The sequence below is a fragment of the Coturnix japonica genome, chromosome 32 (assembly GCF_054131305.1).
Source record: "Coturnix japonica strain WE chromosome 32, WE-NBRP24, whole genome shotgun sequence".
Lineage (NCBI taxonomy): Eukaryota > Metazoa > Chordata > Aves > Galliformes > Phasianidae > Coturnix > Coturnix japonica.
Window position 1 is genome coordinate 969,049 of NC_140694.1, and position 17,702 is coordinate 986,750.

Here is a 17,702-nt window from a genome sequence, read left to right on the forward strand (position 1 = left end):
TTCATCAGCGACAGGCAGGGCAGTTGTGGGAGAGGAAGTGAAGTGTTGCCACCCTTCTGGGATGATGACACTGATGATGTATTCTTTAAGGACCTGAGAGGTACCTGTGCATCAGGTGCTCTTGTCCTTGTGATTACTTCAACTTGCCAGATGTTAAGGGTGAATACCACACAGCTGCTATAAAACAGGTCCAGGAGGGTCCTAAAAATAGCTTGATGGTAATTTCTTGGTACAGGTTCTAGGGGAACCAATGGGGAACGGTGTTTGTAGGTTTGTTGTTTTTAAACATTGAAGTTGAAGTTTCAAATCCTTGGTGGCTGGTGGGAATTTGTCACAAAACTTCAACCCAGGATATCAATACCACCAATATCTGCCTCTGATGTCCTGGTCCAACGTAATAAAATAGGAGGCCTTACTTTTGGAGCTGTTTTCATAGCTTGCATTGAATAGGATGAGCTTGGAGTGTGACCTTTGCTTCTGAAATCCTCTGCATCCTCTGGTAGCATGTCAGAACTCAAGAGTAAGCTGGTGATTAGATTTTTAACAGATAGGAGTTTAAGTCCTTATTGAGCTGTGTGGAAGATGTAACATGGCTGTAAGCAGTGATATGACATGTAACCAGAATCAAGAGCATGGGGATCATTTTGTAACCTCTAATTCCTGAGGGAATCCCTAACACATCCTTCCAGCAAGCACAAGTCATTGCTGCTGTAAATACTAGGGTCTGCTTTGTACAAAGATTCAAGTAGTGCATAAAAGCATTCTGCAAATATATGTATTTTGTTACATTAATCAGTGTGCAAGGTCGTTGTGTGTGTGTATGTTCCATGTGTTAACAAGGTGAGGCAGAAGCCCCAAAGAAAATAGAAAATCAAGTCTATGAATTATCATTTTGAAATTAGACAGTGTCAGCCTTGAATGTTCTTCTTGTAAATGTAAATAATGGGACTTGGTTATTGTTATCCCTAATGATTTATTCATCAGGTAGAAAAATACCTGTATTGACAGTGCAAGATAAATCCATGCTTCTTCACAAACAGGTGGCCTGACAGGAAAAAGAATCTAGTTAGTGCCAGGATAGCCTTTGACATTGCTTCCTCAAAACCCCACTTGCATGTGTGCAGAAAGAGCAGTGCAAAGCATTTCCAATCGTATTACAAGGGTTTGCAGTGCAGAGTGGTGTGGAAAGGTGATCCAGAATGGGGAGCTGGTAAAACGGGCCGGGATTCTAATGCAATGCTTCAGCATTTTTTTTTTTCTGTAGACTTGTTCCCCACTTTGAAAGACATTTCATACTAGTAGAATGTCAGTGATTTTATTCGTTCTACCAAGAATATGATCACCCTTGCTGAGATCAATGTTCCACTGACTAACAGTTTCATCTTTGCTTTGTTTTTGTGTCACTGCTATAAGCAGAACATCTGGCCTTATGGGACAAGGAAGGCATGTGGCTTCTGAGAAGAGGCAGTAGAACAACTCAGATTCTGCTGCTCTGAAAGTAATGCCTCCTGTTTAGTTCCATGGCATCTGCAACAGTTCCTCGCTGCCTTCCATCCCCCCTTCTTGGCTTTCTGTGCCCAGCGCTGAGCACAGGCCGTGCCCGCAGCCTGCCCTGGGCTGCTGTGTGCCCAGGCTCCTACCCAGCACTGAAACCTGGATTGGGCCCTCACCCTGTGGGGCAGAGCCATTCCCACTGGGGAGAGCAAGAGGGGACATGGGAGTCCCCAGGCAGACCCTCAAGTACCCACATGGAGAGGCACAGACTGGTTTTGCTTTTTTAAGAATTGCTCAGGTTTTTATTGTTATTACTTTGTGTTGTCCTTTTAAATCGGTTGTGGCCCAGTGTTGAAACAGAAGTCCCAGTGGAGCAACTGCAGTGCACCTTGGTGTTGCCCTTGAGCCCTTCTTCCCGTCCACAGCCAAGTCCTCTGCTTCTCCAAAGGAACAGCCGCCTCTGTAGCTTCTGTGCCAGCGCCTGGAGGCCGCAGGGAGCTCAGGGCCGTCCGCTGGACTCCTCGTGCTGTGGTGGTGCAGCAGCTGAGAGGACACCAGTCCCAGTCCTGCCCTCTTGTCAGGGCTCAGCTGGAGGCTGCAGGAAGCTGAAAGCCATCTGTTGGACTCCTTGTCTTGTCCCGGCGCAGCAGCTTCTGGGACAGCAGTGCCAGTCCTTCCCGTCTCCTCAGAGTTAGGGGAAGAAGAGGTGAGAGGTCTTGGGGAAGGCTGAGGATGGAGGGCGGGGAAGAAAGGGCGGCAGGGAGCAGCAGCTGGCGCAGGGGCTCTCTGGCGGATGGTGCCATTTCAACGCCAAGATGGAAATGGAGAGCCCCTGGTGCGCCGCCGATGGAGGTAGCAGCGTCGCCAGGCAGACACGATGTTGGGGTGTCTGCCCTGCCTCAATGGAGGTGGATCCACCTCCATGGGTTCCTCCTGCAGAGGGATGTCCACCTCCATGGGCTCGACGCTGCTCTGTGGTGGATCGACATCCATCGGCTCAGGTTTGCTGCTGCTCCCCTGAAGCCGCCGCTTCTTTGGTAGAGGAGGATCCATCCTCCTCCACGAGGGACAACACGGAAGGTGGGAAATGAGTTTGAGTTGCTCCTCGGGCCACAAGTGTGTCACCAAGTCGCGAGTCGACTAAGGACTGATGTTCTGTTGTCAGGGTCCCTGTATTTATAGCGGTTGTCAGGGAGGTGGTTTGTGACATCAGAAAGCCGTGGCAGTGTGACCGTTAGAATGTCCCATGGTGACCAAAACATGGCTGTGTTGGGCGTGGGGAGGCAATGGCCTGAGAGCAGCCATAGTTTTCAATGGGGATGGAGGGTGCATATAATCTGAAAGATGAATAGAAATAAAACCAGCTCACAGTAATAAACAGACAAGCCAACAAACTTTGAAGCAGTGCATACTATTGAGATCCTTCAGTCATTTGCATGAGTTCTGGGTACAGTGGAGCGCATTTGAAACATTTATACACCAGTGCACACAGCAGGTGGAAGTAGGTAGAGCAGCTGGAAGTCTTGGCAGTGTCCCATAGCTGCAGTGTCATTGGCATTAGCAAAATGTGTTGGGAAGAGCCCTGTGCCTGTTGTGTCATGATGGACGGTTACTGGAACTTCATCAGCGACAGGCAGGGCAGTTGTGGGAGAGGAAGTGAAGTGTTGCCACCCTTCTGGGATGATGACACTGATGATGTATTCTTTAAGGACCTGAGAGGTACCTGTGCATCAGGTGCTCTTGTCCTTGTGATTACTTCAACTTGCCAGATGTTAAGGGTGAATACCACACAGCTGCTATAAAACAGGTCCAGGAGGGTCCTAAAAATAGCTTGATGGTAATTTCTTGGTACAGGTTCTAGGGGAACCAATGGGGAACGGTGTTTGTAGGTTTGTTGTTTTTAAACATTGAAGTTGAAGTTTCAAATCCTTGGTGGCTGGTGGGAAGTAGTGCATAAAAGCATTCTGCAAATATATGTATTTTGTTACGTTACCTTGGCTATTTCATCATCCTGAGCAAAGTAAGTGTTTTGGCATAGATATTTGTTGAGTCCAGTAATTAAACAGCTGTGGTATGAGGAGTGAATTCAAGAAATCCAAGCCCTGTCAGTGCAGCCACCTTTGACCAAGGTGCCTTGGTTCTGTTGTCTCCCCCGAGTAGAACAGAATGGTTCAGTTGGCAGGGACCTACTTAAATAGCTTCGTGGCCTCTTTAGGGATGAAACAAATTTGTGAGGGCATTGGAGTGTCTCTTGAATACTGACATGCCCAGGGCGTCAGCATCTCTGTAGGAGGCTTGTTCTAATGTTTGGCCACCCTTGTCATAATGGAATCTTTCCTTGTATCAGCTTTGTGTACTGAAAACTGTGCATTGTAGGATATAGTTCAAGAAGTTATTAGGGATAGTCTGGACTACAGTAGCTGAGAATAGAAAAATACAACATCAAATGTGTAGCTTCAGTACTACTTATGATTTATGGGAGAATGTTCACTGCAGCAGAGGCCTTTGCAAGCTGCCCTGGAGGCTGGGTGGCAAGGCCTGCCTTTCCTTGTCTTGACGTTCCCATGTCCTTCTGCATGTAATGCTCATCCACTATATGCTGAGGAAGGAAAACAATGTTTTAGAGAGTTATCTTTTCTATGAAAATCTGTTTTCGTGTTAGATATGGTTGGAAAATCAGCTCACTCTAATTCAGAAGGAGAGAAAAACTGTGTAATACATTTTCAGTGGTCATGTTTGCATAATATATGCAATGCATAATCTTTCTTTCAGTTTTTTTCCTTAGGTCTTTGAGGTAAGCTTTTCTTCATGCTTTGGTGACTTCCATTGCTAAAAATGAGACAACACTTCTGGTAAAGGTTAAGAAAACCTTCAGAGCCTTATTAAGGCTTGTACCTTGACTGATCTGTAGAGCATCTTAGACGTCAAAGTAGTAAGAACATCTTCAAAAGATTGATGAGTAATTAAAATCCACGCCTTTTCAGAGCTGCAAATGCGTTGCTATACCAAAGGCTTTACATGCTACAAGCATGTCTACAATTGCCATACAACTGTGTGGTTGAATGCATGAAATCATGTCATGCAGCACATGTATGGGTTGAGAATGCAGAAATCAAGATGTACCAGGCTTTTGGAAATCATAATTGTTGTACTTCACGTGATTTAAAGGTATCTGGAGCTGTAGGCAGCGTGAATGCCGTATTTAAAGTGCTGTGCTTTCACTGACATTGTCAGAGTTTGGTACAAATCCTTAGTTGTGTGTACCCTTATGGCACTGGTACTATCTGGAATTTTAGATACTTCTGGATATTTTATTTCTAGCACCATTGCATATGACATAGAGTCATTTGGTAGTTTCCTAAATGGAAAGAAGTTAAAATCTACTATTGTATTGAGCCATATTGAAAATACTACGGAAAAAATAAGTGTGCTCATGGCCAAGAGAATTAGAGTAAGATGAGCAATATATACCCTTCAGCTCTTAACAAACTGTTTGATAGGCAAATTGTTGCATGCTGAGTCTAAGCGGTTCTGTGAGCAGGAGGAAATCATCCTCCACTGTTCTACCAAATTAGCACCCTGGATGGAGGCTGTGTGAATGCAAAATAGAAATGGAGCAAATGATCTCAGTTCTTGTTAATTCCTTTATGCCTTATTGTAAATAGAACAACTAAAATCTTGAACTGTTTAAAGTAAAAGCGTTCTGAATAGAATACGTTAGGAGGAAATTAAAACAGGATGGAATTCAGAAAGATCTCTTGGAGGAAAGTTTGCACTCAGCATACGGTATGTGTTTCACAGCGCTGTGAAATCAGACTTTCATCAAGTTATCTATGTTTAAAATGTAAACCTTCAGCCTGTTACCAGTTTTAGTGGAATATGCTGAGCCTTTGCCTTACTAGGGTGAAACATAATTGCGTGTCCTCAAAGCACAAGCTGCAAGTGGTACACATTCAAAATGGAAAGATGTGTTTTAAATGAACTGTCTGTAGGTTTGGAAATTGGATTCTTCCTTTACAGTATGAGGAGGCAAAATAGCAAAGGAAATTGTCAGGCAGCAGAACTGCTCAAATTCCATTCCTCTAGGGGCTCACATCATGGTGTTCTGAATACCAAAAGTAAGAGGAAAGACTAAACAAATGGAAAAGAGCTTGGGGTTTGTGTTTATTTATTTATTTGTTTTTAAATGTAGTTTTTATGTTTATATCACAAGCAGCAGTTGTCTGTTTTGGGTACTTTTCCTCCCCAGCTGCTGAAAATGATACGGATACAGAGCCAATCTGAGCATGGACTGTGTTTTAAGCTGTTATCATTTTTACTGCTCTTCTAGACAATGTTTTTTTAATGTAGTATATTCTCTATTCCTTTCAGTTCAGAGCTGGGAAGGGAACAGCTCTGTGCGTGTAACAACACTGGGCTCTTGACGTTTGGTTGCAGTACCTCCATGTTGTTGTGTATCGCTGGCTCAAAGATGGTAAACTTCAGGCAGTATTCCACAGTCAGCTTTTGGGTACTGGGCTCTGCATTCCAGTGCGTCTCAGTGCTTTAACAAGTAACTACAGAAGACAGTTTAAATGCTCTTAAAAAATAAAACTAAAAACTGAGTAATCTTGATTGCTTGAGAAATGCATGTGCTATCCAAACACAATACCACTGCCTTGAAAAACTGATTAGCCCGATGATCCAATAGGCTACCTGTACGTACACTGACATTTAAAGGAAAATCTAATGGGTTTCATGAGGTTGCTCACCATGCTGCATTTTGTAGATCAGCGCTCCTTGTGAATGGCAGCTGTGAGCAAGCTAAGCAAGTTATTTCAATTGAGCATCCATAAAACCTCAAGAGTAGAAACACCGTTGCATGGCTGTCAGAAATGCTGAGCTTATTTTAACAATCGTTCCCCTGGGGTATGAACTTCCTAATTTATTCTGTAAGTCTTCACCTGTGGGTAGACTGCCATCCCAGTGCCTGTGGGCAGAATAATGCATGCTGACCCTGCTGTAGCACACATAGAGTTATGCTGCTTGCAGTCAAAGTGAAAGTGGCCTCTAGAAAGGGAAGAAGTCCTAAGATCCCTCTGATATTTTTACTATGTGTTTGCCTATGTAACTGCCTATGTTTTTGGATCATGTTATAAGCGTAAGTAATGCTAATAAATACAAGTTTAAAAGTGATACGTTTTATGTTGTACATGATCACCAGAGGAAAAAAAACTGACTTACGCATTTTGAGGCATTTTCTTATTTCTAAAATGGAGCAGAATGTGGATGCTAGAGAAATCTCCATCCCAAAATCTCTGCCAGGGTGTTGACTTGAGAGCTTCCTGCAGCTGCAATAATAGAGTTCAATATATTAAATCAGGAGGCATAGAAATAGGATTCCAGAGTACATTTCTGTAATAGAGATTAATGGGAAAACTGAAAGCCTGAAAGCTTAATTGTGTCCCCATGCTTGGAATGCTAGTTTGTTTGCATGAATTTGTGGAAATTCTAGTTAGCTCGGTGTAAGTCCTACAGAAATTGCTCATTTGTTTGCAAGGCCACGAGGAGCAATTATTTTTCAAAGATAGATAATCCTACTCAGAAAGATGCTTGTTAATAATTTGGCCCTGATCCTGATCGTGCTGAGTTCAGGAGGAGCTTTATTTGTCTGCTTCATTTAGAGCAGTATCAGAACCTGAGAAAACCGCTCAAGTATGTTTTAATTTGAGTTCTTTCTACCTAAAGTGTTTACAGCCTGTTTCAACAGCGTGCTCATGGAATGGTAAGGGGGAGCTTTGCCTATGGAAAAATCTGTTTCCTTTTGAACTCATGCCAGTACTGAAAACTTCCTTCATGTTCTAAAAATACAACTGAATTTTTCACTTTACCTCTTGGCCATCTTAAACGTTCTGCTGTAATTGCCCAGCCCTCCATTCAAGTCTCGATACTTATGTTGTTTCAAGGCTGTCTCGCACAGAGTTTTAGGTTTTTTTATCTTGCTGTTCCAATTGAAGAATTAAGAAGGGTTATGTGTAGGAAACCATGCTACTGTTTGTCCTTACACTGAAGTAAGTGTATTCAAGCGTTGCTACATTTGGTGGCATCTTTGAAGACTGAAAGTATGAACTAAGAGAGATTGTTAGGGCTGCCATGGAATAAAGCAAATAAGTCATAGAATCATAAAAGATGACTTGGTGTCATCTGCAAACTTACTGAGAGTGCACTCAATCCTCTCATCCAGGTCATCAATAAAGATCTTAAACAGGACAGACCACAGTACTGAACCCCTGGGGAGCACCACTAGTGCCTGGTCACCAGTTGGATTTAACTCTGTTCACCACCACTCTCTGGGCCTGGTGTTCAGTCAGTTCTTTACCCAGCAAAGAGGGTACTGATGCCAGCCATGGGCTGCCATTATCCTGAGTGGTCAGGTACCCATCTGCATCCAGTAAACGATGGAGATTCTCATTAGCCCTTCCCCAAGAATAGAGAACTCTACCATTGCGGGATTGCTCTGCATAAGACAGCTCCTGGCCTCCACATCTCCATCAGTTCTTCTGTTTGTGAACACCAGGTCTAGGAGTGCACCTCCCCTGGTAGGCACTCTTACCAGCTGTGAAGTTTGTCTTCCATAACTTCTAGAAGCCTCCTAGACTGTGGGTCTAGATTAATGTGCAGCGTTATATTTCCAGTATTTATCAGGGGAAGTTAAAGTCCTCAATGAGAACAAGGGCTGGCAATCATACAGTCTGTGCCAGCTGTTCACAGAAATGCCTTGTCTGTCTCTTCATCCCGATTAGGTTGTCTTTAACAGACCCCCACCTGGATGTTCGCCCTGTTGGTCTTCTCCTGGATCCTTACCCACTCAGATTCAATCTTATCATTGCTGTCCCTTTGAAGATAAAAATAACATTCCACTTTAAAAAATAATTAAATAATAAAAAGAGCCTATTAAGAATAACTTTGAGGTCTAGTACAGACACTTGAAATTGGGGTAGAAAGATAATTTCAGACTAAGGTAATAAGAGATTCTAAGTTTATTTAAATCTCCTGGCTGCGGGAATTGAGGACTGATGAGTCAGCTAGAATCAGAATATCAGTAATTGGGTTCTTTTTTAGGTACAGAAATCTACACTTCAGGTAACCTAACTGATTACTTTGCACTAGCATTATTTTTTTTTTTCTCTTGGGAGGTGTGGGGGGAGGTTTTTTTTCCTTCTTTGATTCTTGGTCAAACAACCACTTGTGGTTTTAGTAACAAACAAGAAAACTTCATAATTCTCTGAGGAATTTTTTAGGGGAAGGACTTGATTTGCTAATGTGCTTTTTCACAGCTGCTTAATTGGCTACTGAAGAGAAGAGCCAGGAGTCTCTTTCTTTAACATAAAGAAAAAGAGATGATCCTAGAAAGCTTGGAGGTAAAAACGATTAAAACAATAACAAATAGATGAATCCACTTAGGTGAATCCAGCATGACAGACTAACCAGCAGAGCACTATGACGTTCTAATTTACAGAAATTTCTTCAATGCCAGTGTAATAATGGATTAAAAACTGGATTTACCAGGGATTTCAAAGCTTTTGAAATACCTCCCGAGAGTTTATTAAATAAAGTAATCCTCATGGGAGGGTTAAAATTCTGTTTGGGATTTGAAGGCTACTGAAGATAGAAAATAGTCAAATGTGGCAGAAGGTTAACAAAGGATTGCCCAAATGACTTTCCTAATAGCATATTAAACTGCATTCTGTAAGAGGAAGCGAAAAATTAAATAAGTAGCATGGCACTGACTGCAAAATTTGTTGAGAACTGTGAGGAACTTGAGCTGAAGGAAGAGCTGGCATACTTGGGTGTTTAGAGGCTCTGAGGATTTCTCAGCAAAGTTATGAACTATTTACGTCACATTCTGAACATCTCTGTTTGTGTACATTTAACCCTTCTGTCACTTCTAGCTCCATGTGTTTAACCAAAGTGCCAGGACTTGGTGCAGTGTTTGTTATGTGGTTGCTAAATAATGCTCTTCATTTAAGCGGGGTCCCGGTGGCGTCAATTCATGGCTACATTAACCAGTTATTTTGGTGTGGCTGGTACAACATTTGAGTTACCTTCTGGGGATAAAGGTGGATTTAGGTTATGTCAAAGAACTTAGCAGGTAAAATATTGGAAGTTTTCACCCAAAAAGTGGTATAAACTCAGTCTGTATCACCTGCAGAGCTTGGAATGGATGTTGCACAGCCATGTTTCTCAGCAGGGAAGAGCATGGCCAGAAAATGTGATTCAGTTAATGCTATTAATTTCTAATCAAAATCTAACATTGTGTGTATAACGCTATTAGGTTCTAAATGAACTGCAGTCCACAGGGCATAAATGTATACACACTTTTGGGCAATTTAGTAAAAATAAATAAATTCACACAGGCGTCCAACTGGGCTCCAAAAACCACATGTGAATAATAGCCTCTGTGGATGTTAATAATCTTGTTGCTGCTTACTATCAAAAAGACCATGAAGTGAGTCATGATCAACTATTGCAAACTATGCACATTGAGTGTGCTGAGCGTACTTGTTTGACTAAAGCACAGGGATGTGTCCTGTGGCTCAAAGGCAGCTTCTTTTAAGCTACTCAAAGAAAAGCTTTGTTATTGAGTACAGCTGTCAAGTTGAGTAAAAATGTTTGTCAATATTCAGTAACTATTGGGCTTTTACTTAGGCTTCTGTGTAGTGATTGATCCAGTTCAGTAATCGTTAATTGCAACTGCATGGTTTGGGACTTTTTATGAGCACAAATATTGCCTTGTGTTCTGAGCCAGCCACCTATTCATCCTGTTACTGAGAAATGTCTTCTGCTTGGATTAAACTAGTATTTTATTGTGGAGAGTTTAAACCTTCTCTGAATGGTAGTGTTAGTCAAGGCAGTATTTCATTTTCTCTTCCTGAGGCATAAATAATGTTCAGCTAGAAAATGACCACCCTAAGAGGATAACATGCTTGGAAATGAGGATGGTGACTCTTCTGCTTAGGTTGCTGTAATTGTACCAGGGGTTATGATAGGCAAACAAACATTGCCTGTTTAAAAGAAAAAATCTGGTTTAATTTAGTTCCCATGGGAATGAGCAAATCACAGTGATCACAGCTGGTAAAGGTGTGGGCTGAAATGACTGAGGCTCCTTTTTGCTGTGCCAATACGCCTCCACAGTGGCCTGCATGAACCTCTGCTTTTGCAGTTTAGAGCTGCTCCTTTTGAGAAATTCTTGCTCTGCCATACAGTGTGGTGACTTGTGAGATGGGCTTCATTATTTTCTGAATTCTCTCTGCCAAACTCCATCGTTGGCTGCACTGCAGTAAACCCAGAATAGCATCACTGACTTAACAGCAATTAACACTTTCTGTTAAAACCAAGCTCCGTGAAGTTGGGAGTTTGTTACAAAAATAACTCACCAGCCAACCTTTGTCATATTCTGAGTTGAGAGTTGTGGTGCTGATCTCTTAAGTGTGTAAATAAGTGACCATATGGTCAGAACTCTGTTACGTAAAAACAAACTCCTTAAGAAACAATTCCTCTTCAGACATTGTTTGCTGCAGTTGCCTTTTGGCATTGCATTTAATATGTGTTTTCTGTCACAAATACAGACGGTAATAATCTCTCCGCGGTTGCCTGGTGAATGTTACATAGACAGACATATGGAAGTTTTACACAAGTTGCAGAGGCCGTAAAAGTTGGCCAGCAATGGAGCTGCATGCCTGCTAATGAGGTATTTGGTTCTGGCTGGCGTACAACACACTTCTTATGCTTTGGAATGACATAATAAATTATTTAGCCATTTGTCTTTAATGATTAAGCAAAGATAGAATCCAGTGTATTGAAAATAAGACTGTGCTTGGATTACTTGGAATCTAGTACCTTCTAATAGACTAATAGTTTTGCTAAAATACTTCTGGTAGCCCTCATGCCAACTCCAAAGGTTATTCCAAAGTTCCTTTTGGAAAATACACAAGTGTTGAGGTCCAACTTGCATGGCCATTTAGAATTTTTATGAATTGCAACAGCAAGAAAGCCAGGAGTCTATGAACATGTGCTCCAGATGGCTGTCTTATGGGGCACTGGAAACAGGCAGTGGGTTTTGTCTGATGGCAGAGTTAGGTGCTGTGGAGCATCTGAGAACCTTGAGCTCCAGCAGCAGGGTAAGTGTCTGGTGGTGTTCCATCTCAGTGGCCTTAGATGAGTGAAAGTAAAGTAAACTAAACCAAGCCGTTCTGTGAACCTTGAGCCATCCATCCGCGCACCTCTCAAATGAGGCTGCATCTAACAGATGTCTGCTGCATACTTGAAGAATGAGGCATAACGGAGTTTGCAGTCATCTTTTAGAACGTGTGTAGAGGAGAGAAAAAATGTGTTCAGAAGCAAACCAGAAATGAGAAACACTGTAAATACAAAGTAAAAGTAGAGAATAAAAGTGTATTCTAAAGAGGGGCTGTTGTTTTTGAATGACTTTGACTGGTCTGACATTGTATCTGAACAGTGCAGGATAGTTGCTCTGTGCGGGTAGTTACAAGTTGTTATATCATGTCTGTTGGCCGTTACTTGTATATGAAACATTCAGACAAAACAGCTTTCAAAGCCAGAAAGAAATTATATTCCTGGTTTAGTGCATACTGTGTCTGTTCAGGCGTATCAAAGCCTGTTGCCATTGGCTGTCCCAGTCCAGAGGGGCAGCAGAGCTTCCCTTTGCCTTGCTGCCCTTCCTCCAATAAGAGCTGATGTAGCATTAGCTGTAATGTACTCATTTAATTCTTTAATGACTTGTAATCAACAACTGAAAACATGCTTTCCTTGAGCCTTGGTTGGAGAGACCTTTATTTTTAGCCATTGAGTTGTAATGAGATGGGGAATTTTATTTTTAAAGTAAGTTCCATATTTGTAAGCAAAGCTATGAGGTGCACGTTCTAAACAGCAATTACTTGTTCAGAAAAATCTGTACTGACTGCTACCTCTGAACTCATTTGTTGTTGGCATTTCCTCACGAGAGCGTTCTTTAGCATCTGTCTGTAAATTATGCTCATTACACAAGCATTTGCATGCCTGGAACCTAAATAAATGGTCAGTGTGTTTTCAGAGAGTGGGTCCGGGGGTTCTACACTGAAATGCTGCGTTTCCCATGAGTGAGAGAAGCACTTGGCAGCAGCCAGTTGGCCATGGGTTAAATCAGGTGAAGAAGATATTTAGTATTCTGCTGAACTCTGAGCCTTCTTGGAACTACATTTGCAAGAGGCTTTGAGGCTTACTAATGTCCCTACAACTCATTCCTGTGGGCCTCTCTTTCAAGGCTCAGCTGTAATAAAGCTCTTGAGTGCTGAGAACAAGATTTGCAATGTCTTTAAACATAGATATTATGCTGAGTTACGGCTATTCCCTCTATTTTGCTTATTTGCCCATTTAATAACCTATGCCTTATTAAGTGTTTAAATCAGTTCTCTACATTTTACCGAAGTGTTAAGGTAGTAATTGATAGGATGAATAGTAATCAAACTACTGGAACTGAAAATCAACAATAACTCCTCATGGTTTTAGTGTATATTTTCATGCGATTTAAAAAATGATGATGCAAACAAGAAGGTATAATTAAAATCAAAGAGACTTCTGATCTTTTGATTGTAGAGACACGTGTTTATTATTACAAGATTCATTTATCTGATAAACTGGGGTAACTTCATTGCTAATGGATCCTTTTTTTGCAGTACTGCAAAGCAATTCATACTGTATTTATAAATAATGGAATAAGGACAGTCTCAAAGCATGCTACAGCAGTGACCTTAGCAACAATGAATGAAGGCAGTGAATCCATTAAAAAGTTGTTCGCCATTGAGATTTATAGAATAGTTTGTGATTCCACAGCACTGTTTGCTTCTCAGGAACAGGCTGATGGCTGTGACAGTCACTCTTTCAATAAATAAACATTTACAAAACATGGAAAGACAATTCTGAAGATGACTGTGGAGCATTGCGGTACGCAGAGCATTTGTAAGGTACATGTAACACATGAGCGATGGCTTTCATCTGGGGTCTGATACCAAGGATTTTTGCTTTGTAAATTAAAATTTGAGGGAAAGAGGTGATTGGAGCACAGATGTTATTCCAGCAAACACCAGCTGCCGGTGTTCTTCCTCTGGTTGATGATGGAAGCAACTTGCTTGTGAGGCTTGAGTGGTAAGCAATAGCACTGGACAGCATTGTGCACCTTCAAGTGTGAAATTTTATCATGAGTCTTTGTGATAAATCATCCCTATTACAGACCAGGGCTGTTAGATGGCACTGCTTTCAGGATTCATCTGATGGAGGCTTAGATCGAGGTTCTTTGGTTATCAGAGTTGTAGTTAAGTATCACTACTGTGTTTGTGCTCCATACAGATGTTAGTTAACCTCTAAGTGCTGATCTTCCACTGCATCTAGCAGTAGTTTGGGTACAGGTATACCTGCATTGAGTGCATAGCTGCTTGGGACTGCTCTGGGCTGGTGGTGAGGCCACAAAGTCCCTCTGCTAATAAGAGACCCTGCTTCAGAAGGGTCAGTGAGGCGACAGTGCCACAATCTTCACATCCTTTCAATGAGTACAGCAAATATTTGTAGTCGCTGAAGCAATATGTAATCAGTCTTGTTTCCAGAGAAGATTTATCTTATAAAAACCCTCAGCAACATAATTCTTTTCACGACATAAATATCCAGAAGAAAATGTCTTTACAAATAAAGGCTGTATCTTTAAAAAATATTTTCCTATTATCCAACAGTTTCCCAAGTGAATGAATTGTCCTCATGAATTATATGGGACTGAACTTGCAGTTTATATTCCTGTTTATCTGTGAATCAAGCTCTTTCTTATTCCATGGCAGATTAATTCAGTGTGGCCCACATTTGAGAGATAAAACCCACGGGTCTGATTTTGTCCTAATATTTGAAGAAGGGATAGCAGCTATGAGATACGCCTTGTTTAATTCTGAGTTTGTACAAGCGCTGCTCGCTGTGGTTCATCAGTCAGGAGAAGAGATTTCTGAGCCTTCTTCAGCTGTTATTACATGTAGCTGAGAAGGGCAGGGGTAGAAAAATGAGGAAAGTATAATGGTAACTTTTTGTGAAGAAGAACTGTGAATTTCATGGTTTTAACTTTAAGCAATTATATGGAAATACTTTCTTTCTTTTTTGGTTTTGTAAGATGTGAAGTTACCAGAGCTCTCTTGGTCCTGTAATTCAACTGCAGAAGAAGTGCTATGAAACTACGGAGACCAGAGTCAGGACAAAGCTTCATGTGTTTCCAGGTCAGGGTGTTGTTATGGTCTGGGCTGGTGGTGGTAGCTGTGGAGGTGTGCACTGGTTGGCTGGCAGTAATTGGTGGCATCTCTAGTTTGGCATCAAACTATGGGAACAGTTGATACAGTCAAGGGTAGGACCACCATCCAGAGGGGTGGAGGCAGGCTGGAAGAAATACTGTGAATGTGGACGTAGACTAGTCAGGTACAGGGCAGCCTGAATATAAGTCATCAGCATGTTCTGACTGCTGATGCCATCCTGGGCTGTATTAACAGGGACCTAGCCAGCAGACAAATAGAAGTGGTCCTTCCTTGCTTGCCACTCATTAGATTGCCTTTAGCCTATTGTGTCCAATTTCGGGTGCCCCAACATCACAGACTCTGATGAAAGGGAGGGAGGAAAGTGAAGGCCACCGAGTGAGTGGTCAGGGCAGGAGCCAGCACCCTGGGACAAGAGTGATGTCACACCTGAGAGGAGTGATGACATTGTTCAGGCTCGGGCAGGAAAGATTTGGGGGGGTCCTGGGAGCAACACCTCAGTGCCTCCAGGATGGGGTAGAGTCATTACTGCACTGAGTGGCTGGAGGGTGAGAGACAAGGGGTATGGGCTGAAATGAGAGGTTATAGGGGTGACAAAAAAACAACCTGAGGGCAGCCAAGTACTGGAGCAGGTTATCCAGAGGGACTGGACCATCTGGGAGGCTTTAGAGAGTCAGTGGGGAGAAGAGATGACCCTGCTCTAAGCACAGAAATGGACTAAATATGATGCCTTAGATATTACCTGAGGCCCCTTCTGACTGAAATTATTTCAGGTTGCTTCATTCCATGCTAACAGGGTCAGGTGTCAGGCCCTTCCTTTTTGAGGGTAGAGTTGTTCTTTGGTAACCAGAAGCACTGTGTCTGAAAAAAAAAAAGTGCCTGTGCTGTGATGGAGCTGCTGGAAAAGCAGATTGATGTACTGGGAGAAAGAGTTTGCTGTTTCAAAGAAAGTTCTGTACTTTCTGATTTGGGTTCTCAGGGTTTCCGAAGGCTGTTTTTGCAGTTGAGCATTTTGACAGTTTTCTTTTCAAGTTTACATTCAGTCTTTAATGGTTGCTGTAATTTTACTTTTAAACAGCGCAGTTCTTCAAAGGCAGCAGTGAAAGAGCATCAGCTGAGGTCTGTCTGGTGATCATGAGGGGTTCTCAGTGGCTCATTTCTTCAGCTGTCATTTGTCAGAACACACTCATGTAATCTTAATGAACAATGTGCAAAGCCATTAAAAACTCAATTACGGCTTTCTTTTTTACTGCAGACGTGAGAAAATGCAATCATAAAGTGCTGATGTGTAAACACAATAGCCACCATCTGCTACAGAGCAGCATTTCAGCTCAAAAAGAGGGTATATGTTGCAGATGCATCAATAATAGGAAGCTTATCAAGGCATCATTATGCACCAGGCAGGGGAAAAATTGAAATTTATGGCCAGCTAGAGAGCTCTTCATGGTTTAATTCCCCAATTTTCGGTGGTATGTTTAATAACTATAAGAGAGTGCCTTTTTATGTTCACTGTCATTTGAATGGATTTTTAAAAATGAATTTATTTACCATCTTTCTTTTCTCCATGCTTTTGACTGATCTGAACGCAGCACATTTGGTTTTAGTTATTCAGGAAGGTGGCAAAGCCAGCAAGATATTAACTGATGTAACCTGTTGGTTCAAGAGCACTAAATTTAATTGACCTCATATTCAGCTCCTTTAATGAGCATTTACTTCTGTGTCCAATAGAAACAGAACAACCCAACAACTTTCACACAGCAGAGATCATTTCTTCTCTTCAAACTTTCCCATTTCAGTGTCTATTTGATGACATTTGAACTTTCCAGATGGAGGTAAACAAAAACAGCACTCAGTGTTTTTTTCTGCTCTCATTACTGTTCAAAGTCAGTCCAAATCAGAGTTTCTTCAAGGAATCTTTTGTTTTATACACATTCATGCCTGGAGAAATTTAAATAGGTTTTCAGTCATTCATTGATCAATAATTTCTGTTTGTGACACGTTAATGCATTCCCTAGTTCTTTATATGAGTGAGAAATGTGACAAATGGCTTGTTGGTGCCAGACCCGCTTGTACCTCTTTTATTTGCACATACAGGCCTATAAATTCAAAAGAAGTCCCATCAGCTTCAATTCTGCGCTCATGTTAAAGAAGTCTGTCAGGCTCTGAATCGCAATGTGTCAGTTTTTATTACAGCTAATAAGGCAAAACACGCTTGTCCTTAAAAGGCTGTTCTGAACTCTGTTTGTTTGTTTACTTATTGCTGATCTCAGAGCTACTGGTAAGCAATGCGTCCTGCCCAGAAAAGCTTTAGTGGCATGGACAGGTAGTCAGTGCATCCCAGCTGCTGGTCCAGGAGCACACAGAGCAACCTTTGGAAGGTCCTTGAGGGTAGGGGATGGGTTATGCATTCAGGTTCACAGTGCAAGAAGGGAAATGAGAATCACATACAGCTAGGTTTGTTTGGAGGGTAATTTGTGGTAGAGGGTATAAATTATTCACAGCAGTGAGATTTTGTGAGATAGCAACGTTCTTGTACCCACTGTCAGTCATGGCATGGGTGAAGTTTAATAATATCCCCTCCTAAGGGCAGGCTTGGGGTGTTGAGCACCAACTTGACCTGGCAGGAAAAGACCTTCCTGAGGCAGCTGCTATTTGAGGTCTCTGTGGAAGTAAGAGCAGGTAGAGACACCAGATGGCACAGTTAAAGATGGGAGCAGCACCAGTAGTGGAATTTTTTTTTATCTTTTTCACAATCATGTAAAACAGTCTCTCCCCTCAGGACTTTACTGGAGACAGTTATGATCTTAGAGCCTTTTCTCTTGTATTTCTAGGCATGCTATGGGGTGTGGGTTTTTGTTTCTAAGGCATCCAGAAATGAGAACCAAGGCTGTG

The 17,702-nt window shown here is 42.0% G+C and overlaps 1 protein-coding gene across 1 annotated transcript in view; it reads left to right on the forward strand.

Moving 5' to 3' along the window:
* Positions 1-17,702, forward strand: part of LOC146755413 (receptor-type tyrosine-protein phosphatase T-like) — a 158,749-nt gene that overhangs the window by 131,109 nt on the left and 9,938 nt on the right. The gene's annotated exons all lie outside the window — the stretch shown is intronic.